The sequence below is a fragment of the Panthera uncia genome (genome assembly GCF_023721935.1).
Source record: "Panthera uncia isolate 11264 chromosome D3 unlocalized genomic scaffold, Puncia_PCG_1.0 HiC_scaffold_8, whole genome shotgun sequence".
In the NCBI taxonomy this organism is placed as follows: domain Eukaryota; kingdom Metazoa; phylum Chordata; class Mammalia; order Carnivora; family Felidae; genus Panthera; species Panthera uncia.
The window spans coordinates 13254417-13266627 of NW_026057586.1; the positions used below are offsets into that span (position 1 = coordinate 13254417).

The 12211-nt window shown below is 46.3% G+C and overlaps 1 long non-coding RNA gene across 1 annotated transcript; it reads right to left on the reverse strand.

Moving 5' to 3' along the window:
• Window positions 1-439: 439 nt before the first annotated feature.
• On the reverse strand, window positions 440-12157 carry LOC125914478 (uncharacterized). The gene is made up of 4 exons (XR_007455318.1): window positions 11913-12157; window positions 9051-9171; window positions 8638-8692; window positions 440-655 (listed from the first exon to the last, which is right to left on the reverse strand). It is a non-coding gene; the product is annotated as an uncharacterized LOC125914478 (long non-coding RNA).
• Between the last annotated feature and the right edge of the window lie 54 nt (window positions 12158-12211).

The window sequence follows — 12211 nt, forward strand, 5'->3', positions numbered from 1 at the left end:
TAAGTTCAATGGCAGATCTGCAGAGGGCACAACTATGGAGGACAAACATCTAAAGAAGACTAGAAAAGAAGTAGAGGGGCAAAGAACCTTATTTGCCATCCTTGGGGGTTGAATATTACCTCAACTTTTTATTCTGAAACTAATAATGGAAAAGATTAAACATTTACCCTTCATTTTTAGGAGAAACAGTAGTTTATATCTAGTTAATGAGAGAAAGCTGGTGTGTTTCTCTCTCTCCCACCGTCCCTCTCTCTGCAGAAGAATGCCAGCTAATAATGTAGAGAGGAGATCAAAACTTGAACTATCCTGGGTCAACCCCAATGAAATAATTGACCCAGGCAACTATCATCAATGGATCCTAAAACTATCACGTGAAACAGAATATTTACATGGGATTTGTTTCCTGAATAACAAACCACTCAAAATCAATCAATGCCGGCTCAAAGTACCATTTATTTTTTCTCACGACTGCAAATTCGGCAGAACTCTGTGGAGCCTCTGTTCCACGTAGTGTTGGCTGGGGTGGTTTGACCAGGGCTGAGGAATTGAAGATGGCTTCACTCCTATTTCTAGTGCCTCCGGGTGGGCTGGCTGGGCCTCTCTCCGCTATGTGATCTCTCATCATTCAGTTGTCCAGCGTGAGTTTATTTGACATCTTGAACCCAAGTGGACAAAAAGAGAAGCTTCAGGGCCTTTTAAGGCTTGGGCCCAGAAATAAGGCAATACCACTTCCACCACATAATGCCAGTCCAGATTCAAGGGATGAAAACTAGATTTCTACCTCTTGATGGGAGAAGCAGCATACGTTAACAGAAGTTGGAGGCATTATTGGTGACAATTTACAAACATTGCATGATGTCACTCCCAGATTATCTGCCGATTGCAAAGGGCAACATGATCTTTACAATGGAGAGATATGGTTGTTTACCACCCTACCCAAGAAAGCAGATTAAGTTGAGTATCCTTATAGGGGAAAAACTGGCACGTGCTGCTGGGGAGGATGCAATACAAAATACAGTTACGAAGTGTTCCTACCAAAACTGTGTAATCTGAATCTAAACAAGCCACAGACCTAACTGCTGGGTTATAGGAAATTCGAGGGAGAGAGAAATAAATAACATCAGGAAGAACCAGTCAAAAGAGAATGTAGGGCATCTACTAGACAACTGGCCTGGTCTCCAAAAAGTTGATGCCATTAAACAAAACAATGTTGCAATATCAAAATGATTTTGTATTTTTTTAAGTTTATCTCGAGAGAGACAGAGACAGTGCAAGTGGGGGAGGGGAAGAAAGAGGAGAGAGAGAGAAAGAGAGAGAGAGAGAGAGAGAGAATCCTAAGCAGTCCCCACACACTGCCAGCACAGAGCCCAATGTGAGACTCGAACCCACAAAGCGTCAAGATCATGACCTGAGCCGAAACCAAGAGTCAGACGCTTGACCGACTGAGCCACCCAGGCATCCCGAGGCTTTTGGATTCTTAAATGCAACATAGGATGTCTTAGGCCATAAATAATTCCAGTGACAATTTTATAGAAACCTTTGAAAGCTCCACATTAAAGAATAAGTGATGACAAGAAAAAGTATCACACCAAAGAGCTCTAGATGATTCAATTAAAACATTAAAACTGAAAATGGAGGGAACTGCTAGCGACCACATGAGAGTGAACAGGGTGGTTTGCGGCACGGCACTGGCCGGTCAGAACAGTGGGCTGCTATCGACAGCCGCTCATCTCCAAGGTGATAACACACACACACACACACACACACACACACACACCGCTTTCCACTAAAAGAGAACATTAGTCCTCATGGATTCCTTCTGGTAGAGGTTTGACTACAAAGTAGAGGAAACACCGACATTTTTCTATTACTTCGGGGCTGTTGAAAGTATGGGCACTCAACGTATGCCGAGTCTACATCTCGGCCCACAGATTCCAGTAGGCAGAGAAGACCGTACTTCTACATCACCATTAAACCAAATCCAGATCTGCTGTGCTGTCAGGGAAACCACTGTGAAGTCTTTATTAGGCCTCTTCGCCAAAGGGTTGCATTAAGGTCCAAGAGGCTCTCCCGGCGCTCAGACGGGAGATGGATCTCTCGTGCACCAAGTCTAGAACTGGCATTCTTATTGCTTAAGTCCGCAGACGTCCTCAGCTCTCCCCTCCCACGCAGAGGAATCTTTGCAGAGGCTGGAAACCTCAGAGCCATCCTATCCCAGGTTTGGCCGCTGGTGGGTGTGGGCGGCTCCAACCTGCAGACCTTGTGAGGTGAGAAATTCTGTCCCCAGTCCTTCCGGGGGCCGACAAAATCTCTCTTTTTTCCGGTTGCTCTCAAAGTCTTTAGCTTAATCTCTTCGGTGACATGACAGATTAGGATTTGTTAGAGGGAGCCAGCAGAAAGGAAAATGTCTTGCCAGCCATTATGTTTTTGCCTGTCTACACAATGCAAGGGAAGGGGAAATCCAGAGAGGAAAAATTAACGTCTTAATAAGGTCGCCACATATTGTGAGGTCATCCCAAGATGTGAGAAAAGTCTGGAGCCAAATCAGCTACCTCTCTGAGTACTAGCATTAGAACTAATTTAAAATGTATTCTTTATTTTCTTATTTTTTTTAACTTTATGAAGTGAGCATTTGTTATTTTTACTGCAAAAGATACATGACATAAAAGGCACCACTTCTTTCTATTTTTAAGTGTACAATTCTGTAGCATTAAGTATATTCACAGTGTTGTAGAATCATCGCCACTTTCCATTTCCAGAATTTTCATCAACCCGAACTGAAACTCTCTACTAAATAATAACTTCCCCCCCCCCCCCCCTCCAGTCCCTGGTGACCACAATTCTACTTTCTTTCTCTGTGAAATTGGCTTGTTCTAAGTACCTCATTTATATAAGTACCTCATATAAATGGACTCATTCACTATTTGTCCTTTTGTATGTGGCTTATTTCACTTGAGATAGTATCTTCAAGGTTCATCCATGTTGCGGCACATATCGGAACTTCATTTTTTCAATCTGAATAATAGTCCATTGTGTGTCTGTATATGCCACATTTTGCTTATCCATTTATCTGTTAATGAACATTTTAAGTTGTTCCCACCTTTGGCTATTGTGAGTAATGCTGTTAAGGACACGGGTGTACAAGGATCTGTTTGAGTCTCTTTTGGGTATAAACCTAGGAGTGGAGTTGCTGGGTCATATGGTGATTCTGTGTTTAACTTCTTGAGAAACCACCACAGTGGCTGCGCCATTTTACATTCCTGCCGCCAATGCATGATGGCTCCAATGTCTCCACATCATCACCAACACTTATTATTTGGGTTTTGTCTAGCTTTTTTTAAAGAACGAAAATGTGAAGTCTACTTGTTATTTTTCAAATCAGAAAAAAATGTTGGAATCGACAATTTTTAAAGACCAAGAATGAGGTGATAACCTGCTTTGGGGTGGTGACCGTAGGAATGTAACCCCGTTACAAACTTCTATGACTCATTCGGTCAGTCATGTCGAGATGATCTTTACGATTTTGATATGGTTTCACCATGGATTTTTTTGCATTAATTTTGTTGTTTTTGTAATATCGTCTTAAAACATTGTTTATCTTGATTACCGATTATTTTGGCATCCCATCAAACTTTGTGCCTGAGTCAAGTGCCCACATTTCTTCACCCTTATCTTGTCCTGCCGTGTTCAGAGACTGGAAGTACGGTTGAAGTTGCCAGAATTAATGTCAGATGCAGGGCTTTACCTTGCTAAACCTATCAGATTAATAGCCACACATATTTCATGCTACAGATTTTGAGAAAAGAGCTCCTGCTGATGTGCAGAAAAGGGCCATTTAGTACTACCAGTAATGACAAAGAGTCAGCATTTGGAATTTCCTAAATGACTCATACCAAAAGTAAGATTTTTGGAGTTGGGTCTAAATTCTAACCAGGTTTATGTTACTTTTTGTATAATTCAAATGCTAGAATTTGAGGAAAGTACAAATTACATTTTATAATACCTAAGGGGCACCTGGGTAGCTTAGTCGGTTGAGAGTCTGACTCCTGATTTCAGCTCAGGTCATGATCTCAAGGTCGTGGGATGGGGCCCAGCACGAGCCTGCTTGGGAATCTCTCTCTCTCTCTCTCTCTCTCTCTCTCTCTCTCTCTCTCTTTCCCCCCTGTGCTGTCCCCACCCTCAAAATAAATAAATAAGCATTTAAAATAGGTAAGAAGGAAAGTTGTCAGAATAAGGGTTGGGTGACAGTTGTTGTTAGAAGTAGAATTCTCCAGAAGCCAACAAGAGGAGTTTGGGGAGCAAGAACTGGCCAAAAAAAAAAAAAAAAGAAGTCAAAATCTACAATCCAGGCAGGGCTCAGCATGGATGGCTCATCTCTGCTCCGTGAGGCATCACTGGGGGATGGAGGGTGAACTTTCTAAATGACTCACTCACTTGGCTGGCAAGTCTGTGTTAGCGATTGGGTGGGAACTCAACTGGGACTATGTTCTCTACAAGGACATCGCCACAGACTTCTTGAGCTTACTCAGAGCTTCATGGATCAGTTGTCGGGTTTCATGTCCCAAGAAAACCAGGGAGGAGCTACCTGGGCTTTTGGAGCCTGCTTTCGTAAGTCCTCCAGTGTCATTTCTGCCACAGTTGATGGGTCAAAGCAGTCCAAAGGCCAACCCAGGCTCAAGGGGAGGGGCTATAGACCCCACCACTCAATGGAATAAGTGTCACATTAGAAAAGAACATACTGGATTGGAGATGTTGTGGCAGCCATCTCTGGAAAATCTAGCTCACTACAAAAAATAATCCTCTACATGAATCACTTTTATGCATACTTTTAACAAAGAACCTAGCAGTTTTGTCATTCTTTTTCTCGAAATTATGTTTGTTCAGATTGTATTTACTGTTTTTAAGCCTGTTGACTCTCATAGCAAATCATTAAAGCTTGTATTTTGTGTGTGTTTGTTTTGGTTAGTTCTCCTTCCATTTTTCTGATTGGTTTGCCGCAGAAAGGAACGATGAAAGGAAACGGGACATTCCACACAGTTTGAGAAGCACTGAAAGCCCTGATCTCAGCTGAGAGTGGAAAGGGCAGGGCCACCCAGTAGGTGCCAGCCAGCCCTGCCTAACACAGAATGCCCCAGAATACCCTGGGGCCCCAGAAGCAGCAAGGGCAGTGGAAGCAGAAAAGAACGCAATCGTGTCATCACTCAAGAGTGTTATTTTCCCTCTTCCTTTTTTCAGGTCTGTTATTAGGAAAGTTTGTACTGTTTTGTTCGCCTCTGTAATTACACCTCATTTGGCCCCATATCCCTCTACTTCCTTTGATAATATCTTAGTCCTTTACCATAAACAATGATAAAATGTACATACTTCCTCTTTCTTCCCCACTCACCTGATTTGAGTCAATAATTCTTCATGTTTACCTTGATGGCGTTAAATGTTTATACTGCTCTTTTAAGTTTATTTATTTATTTTGAGAGATTCAGAGACCGCGCGAGTGGGGCAGGGAGAGAGGGAGAGGGAGAATCCCAAGCAGGCTCAGAACTGTCAGCACAGAGCCCAACATGGGGCTCGAAACTGTGAGATCATGACCTAAGCGGAAGCCAGGTCAGACACTCAACCGACTGGGCCACCCAGGTGCCCCTAAATGTCTATACTTCTATTACTTGATGTGTCAGATTGAAATGATACCTTTGGATTTCAGTTACAAATGATGTAATTTATAAAGTCAAGCCTACCTTGCACGTTTTCCTCCTTCCCCTTCTAAAATGCATGTCTTTTATTATTATTTCATATTGTTAAGGTATATGTCAATTACAAAGCATTCTAGCCCCGACGTTTGTTTTAGTCTTTGTTCTACTGTTAAATATATCCATTTCTCAAAGTCTCCAAAGGCAGTGCTATATTTTTCCAGTCATCTTTCTGGCTGGCTACGTATTGAATATTTGTGTTCCCCGAAATTCTTATGTTAAATCCTAATGCCCAACAGGATGGCATTTGGAGGTGGGCCTTTGAGAGGTGATTTTGGTCTCACGAATGGGATCAGTGCTCTTCTAAAAGAGACCCAGAGAGCTCCCTTCCCCTTCCACCATGTGAGGACAGTATGAACTAGGAAGTGAGCCCTTACCAAACACCCCGTCTGCCAGCACCTTGATTTTGGACTTCCCAGCCTCCAGAACTGTAAGAAATAAATCTCTGTGGTTTGTAAGCCACCCAGTCTGTGATATTGTTTTAGAGCAGCCCGAGTGGGCTCATTGCCTTAACACTTTCCTCAAGGAACACTCATAGGAAAAACATTTCCTTAATTATTACACGTTCAATGGGTGAAATACAGATTAGCTCGCTACAAAACCTTGGCTCAACATTCTTTCCTTGAGGATCTTACAGATGTCATTGTTCCCTCATGATGAATGTTACCATGGAGAAATCTGAAACTAGCTTGATTTCTTTTATAAATTAATGACCTGATTTATTTTATTTTATTTTTTTTTGCCTGACTGACCAACGTCTTCATTCTTCTTAAAATCCAGTGTTTTCTTTGGAGCGCCCAGGTGGCTCACCCTTAAGTGTCCGACTTTGGCTCCGGTCATGATTTCATGGCTTGTGAGTCATGGCTCGTGAGTTCGAGCCCCACGTGGAGCTCTGTGCTGACAGCTCAGAGCTTGGAGCCTGCTTCGGATTCTGTCTCCGTCTCTGTCCTCTCCCTCTCTTGTGCACTGTCTGTCTCTCTCTAGAGAGAATGTTTGAACAGACTCTGTAAAGTGCTCACATCTCCTTTATGTGAAAGTACTAGAGGGATGGATTTTGTGTCTGACTGGGGAAAGTTTCCTCTACCTAGTGCCATGAAACAGAGGGCAGGTAACCCTGTCCTTTCACGCAATGTTGGCTGAGCATCCTAACTGGGAACCAAGAACCTTGCCCAAGCCCACACAGGTTGTTGATTTTAAACAGTATGGGATACCTGCTAGACAAAACATGTTACAAGACCTGGTTTATTTGGATTTTGCAGGGTGCATATTCCACATCTGGAAATCTTCCTAGATCTTACCCCTCCAACCACTTGGAAGCCGTCTTGGAATCCTTACCCAGACTGGGGCTCACAGCAAGAGGCTGTGAGCACCACCTATTTATTAATGACTGCCGAGAGTCTGGACGGAAGATTTCCATTTCAGAGGCAATTACTACCTTGGTATTGGACTACCTTGCTAATGGCCCCGGTGACTGAAGAACATAAAATAATCTTGAAACCTGAAAGACACATAATGTCTTCGGTGACCTTGGAGAAAACACTCTAATGGAGAAGGCAATGCCCAGAAGAGTGCCATGGTAAAACGGGGCTGGTTTTGCGGGAACGTGGAACCAGGGTATGCAAGGGGATACACATATGTTCATAAGCAGCTAGAATTATTTCCCCTAAGGCCGACTCAGGAATCACGAGAGAAATTGCTGGCCCTGTAGCCACTTGGGCAGTGCTGTCTATTCACCAAAAAAGAGCTGCTTGGTTTACAGATGTCAGTTTCAAGGTGAATGGATAGCGTGGTGTTTGGAAGGCTGCCAAATGAGTTCAGTGGCTGAATTCCATGATGTGATCCCTATGTTAGGGTTTTTGGGGTTTTTTTATGTTTATCTTTGAGAGAGAGAGACAGACAGACAGACAGAGCATGAACAGGGGAGGAGCAGAGAGACAGGGAGGCACAGAATCCGAAGCAGGCTCCAGGCTCCCAGCTGTCAGCACAGAGCCCGACGTGGGGCTGGAACTCACAAACAGCGAGATCATGACCTGGGCCGAAGTCGGACCCTCAACCAACTGAGCCACCCAAGCGCCCCTCTATGTTAGGGTTTTGAACCAACTCATGGGCAACAGCTAATGTCTTGACCATGTGGTTAAGTAGAAGAACAATGGAAAATTTGCCTATTAAAGGGATGCCTGTTGGGGGGCACTGCCCTGTGGAAATGACTATGGGCATTCGGGGGTACATTAAAGTGGGGCATGTCACTGTCCATCAGAAGAACCTCCTTGTAGGACTGGGAGGGGACTGGAACCAGCAAGTGGATATCCTGGTGTGCTCACTTGAGGTAGCCCCCTGGGCCCACGGAATGAGTGGATATGGGGCGTTCAGCAGTGCAGAGATGGGACAAATCTAGACATCGCCCTCTCAAACCCTCTGGAGCACAAAATGCCAAGAAGAACTTCGTTGTGGGCCAGCAAAAATGATGGAGGCTACAGATGGCTGTGGGGCAGATTCCCTGGGGGAAAGGCCCGATGCAGAGCTGGCAGCTGGACTGATGCTGGAAGCCCTGGAAGGTTCCAAATGGGTTTTGGTAGGAATAGACACACTCTGGACCGGGTTTTCTATGCCTAGAGGTAGATGCAAATGTTCAACATACTATAAAAAGACTGGACCAGAAGCTATTGCACCAGTCTGGACCACCAAGTCCCATTTCTTCAGACCAAAGAACACACTTCATAGCCCAGAGTGTCCAACAATGAACAAACAGATATCACATCAAACGGACGAGTCAGGTTGCATAGCTTGAGTAAAGGTATAACCGAGAATTGGAACAGGCAATTGGAACATTGGTTGTCTAAAATGAGGGATGGAGAAAAAATAAAATGGGGGAGGGAGAGATGGGCTGACTTACGTATCTTCATGAGGGTGTTGCTTACTCGGTAGATTTCTCTGCTTTTCTGGGGGGTCTGGAGAAGGGGTGAGGGAGAACGCTGGTATGACTGTGTAGCTCTTCCCATGGAGAGAAGACAGTATGAGTATAGTTTTTGCTTTTTTTCCCTCCACATTGCCTCAACTTTCTTATTTTTCTTCCTGATGCAGTGGTCCCAAGGACCAGGGCTTCAACTGCAAGTGCCAGAACCAAGGATGGTCCCTAAGCAAGAAACTATGACTATATTTTTAAACCATTACACTAGAATTCCCAAGACGTTGATGGGGTGGATTACGCTTTCACTCCATCTGGCAAAATTGGAATTGATAGCAAATGGAGCCGTGCCGCCTGGTGGTCGAGAAGGCCCACAAGTTATGCAGCTCTGTTCACCTTACCTTGTATGAATGGGAATGGACTGAGGGGGGTGCATTTCCTCAAGTAGTGTCAGTGCAGGCAATCTGAAACAGCGTATCCCTAGGCTGAACTTCGCGCGCGTTCCTTCCAACAGGAGATCGTCTGAATAAAAATAAATCACAAATAGAGAGAAGGAGAAATCGTAGCTAAGGGCAAAAGAACAAATAAATAGGCTATGCCACAAGAAAAATCCAGTATTACATTAACACCTTGCGGGGTGGGGGTGGGGGCTTGGAGCGAGAGACGAGATGGTCTCCTAAGAGCACTCGGTAGACGTCTCTGGGGGTAGAGACCTCTCCTGTTTCTAGAAACTGATGAGTTGAATGGAAACCTGAAAACCTGAGTGGGAATGCTTTGGGACCCATTGTGGTCGTACGACATGATGACGAGTTGGGCCGGTTGTCGATGATTGAGTGGAACTCCAGTAATATGCCACCGTCTTGTGACTCTCACCCTTCAGGTTACGCCCACTCCCCGCACTGTGATGTGGTGTGACGTTGGTACCGTGTCACCGGGAAGATTGCACCACTGATATTGATAGTCTGAAAACTGAGTTAAGAGCCTCCTACTCCACGCTGCCACCTCCAAACGTTAGGGCATATGTTTATTTTGCTGCAGGAGAGCTTTGGATAAAGGCCAGGTGGTGCAGTAAAGAATTTGGGCTTGCCTGAAGAGGAGGTCTGGCCTTTGTCTTTGCCTTCTGGGAGGTAATCTATGCCGCACCTGATAGAAGCGTCTTTGTTTAGACGAGGGCAGGCCAATCTGTACTCTAAGGTGGAGGCTGGTCGTGCCCGAAAGACCCATCCAGGAGATGTAGCCGGGAGATCCCATCATGTATCGTTAAGTTGACCTGAAGACTGACTTCAGCCATATGGGCAATCAATCAATCAGTCACGCCTACATACTGGAAGCTCCAATAAACACTCCGAACAGCAGACAAGCTTCCCTGGTTTGCAATCCTCACACACCCAGGCTGGGCGTGTTACACGCCCTGACTGCATGGGAGGCGACAGCAGCTTTGCGTGTGGAGGCCCCCACACTTTGCCCTCCGCACTTCTTCCCTTAGCTGGCTTCATCAGGAACCACAGCCACGGGGAGTGCCTCTGTGAGTTCTGGGAGGCCTTCCAGAGAATTATCAAAAGTGAAGGTGGTTTGGGAGCCCCCAGTTTTGTTTAATGTTTATTTGTTTATTTTCTGAGAAAGAGAGAGAAAGAAAGAGAGCAAACCATGGAGGGGCAGAGAGAGAGGGAGAGAGAGAGAGAGGAGACGCCCCAAGAGTCAGATGCTCAACTGAGCCATGCAGGCGCCCCTGTTTTTTTTTTATTTTTAATTTGTTTATATTTGGGGGGAAACCCCCAAATTTGTAATTGGGGTCAGAAGTCCTGGGGCCTGTGCCCTCAAACCTTGCAATTTGCCTAACTCGGGACAACACAATTAAGAAGAAAAAGTAAGATCAGTTCCTTTGCCCCTGAGCCTTCTTTCTTTTTTTAATGTTTGTTTATTTTGAGAGAGGGAGAGAGAGGGGTTAGGTAGGGAAAGAGAGAAGAGAGAGAGAGAACCCCAAGCAGGCTTCACACTGTCAGCACAGAGCCAGACTTGGGGCTCGATCCCACGATCCGTGAGATCACTATCTGAGCCGAGATGAAGAGTTGGAGGCTTAACCGACTGAGCCTCACAGGCACCCGACCTTCGTATTTCTAAAAACAACAACAGAAAGGAAAAGCAAGCAAGCAAACAAAAATATATACCTTATGCAAATCAAAACCACGATGAAATATCACACCCACTAGAAAGGCTATCGTTAAAAAGATAGATGATAACAAGTGTTGGTGAGGATATGGAGAAATTGGAACCCTCATATACTGTTGGTGGGAATATAAAATGGTGTGGCTGCTTTGGAAAACATCTGGCAGTTCAGGTTAAACATGATCCAGCAATTCTACTCCTGGGTATATACCCAGGAGAAATGAAAGCATATATCCACACAAAATCTTGTACCCGAATGTTCACCGCAGTATTATTCATAATAGCCCCCAAATGGAAACAACCCATATGTCCATCAGGTGATGATGGGATAAATGAAAAGTGGTATATTTATTCAATGGAATACAAGTTGGTGATAGAAACAATGAAGTACCGATACATGTATAACATGGGTGAACGTCGAAAACGTAAAGTGAAATAAGCCCGACAGAAAAGGCTGCATATCATAGAATTCCATTTATATGAAATATCCAGGTTAGGCAGATCTATAGAAACAGAAAGATGGGTGAGAGCCAACGGCTGGGCGCGGTTCGGGAGGAACCCGGCGTGGCTGTTGATGGGTACCAAGCGATTTTGTGTAACCAAATGTCCTAAAATTGATCCTGGTGGTGGTTGCACAGGTCTGTGACTATACTAAAACCCACTTACTATGCACTTTAAATCGGTGAATCGTATGGGATGTGAATTAGACCTCCATAAAGCTGTTTTTGTTTTGTTTTGTTTTGGAACCCAGCCTTGGGAAAGGAAATGCGACCTGAGTGGTGCGTTAAACTCCACGGTAAAGCTTTCCCGGTCCAGTGAAAAGCGACGGTGGGCTGCGACCAAGTTCGGAGCACGCCGAGAAAGCTTGACATGGGGCCGGATGTCAGCTGGCTCCCGGGGCTCCCACGCTGCGACGGGGGCTGCCGATCCCCGCTCGGGCGTTCTGAGCGCCCGGGATCGCGTCGCCCCCGCGCCTCCCGCGGCCTCCCCGCGCGAGGGCGGAACCCGGCCCCGAGCGGCTCCCACCGCCCCCGCCCCCCACCCCCGACGCGGCTCTGGGAGGCCTGGAAACCGGCCTCCGCGGTCCTAAGACGCACCCCGCCGCGGAGCGTCACCCGGCCCTTCGGGAGGCGCTAGCAGGTGGCGCCGCCAGGGCCCTCAGCCGCGCGCTCGGGGCCAGCTCCTCCCCCGGGAGGTCGCGGGCCGCGTCCGACCCTCGGGGACAGGCCCCGGCCCCCCGCCTCCGGGAAGCACCGCCCCGCCGCGGTCGCGCCCTCTGCCGGCTCCGCCTCTTCCCCTCCGGCCGCCGCCCCGCCCCGCGCCGGCCGCGAACCCAAACAGCGGCTCTCGCTGCGCGCGGCCGCGCGTGATCGCCGCGCCGCCGAGCCCCGCGCGC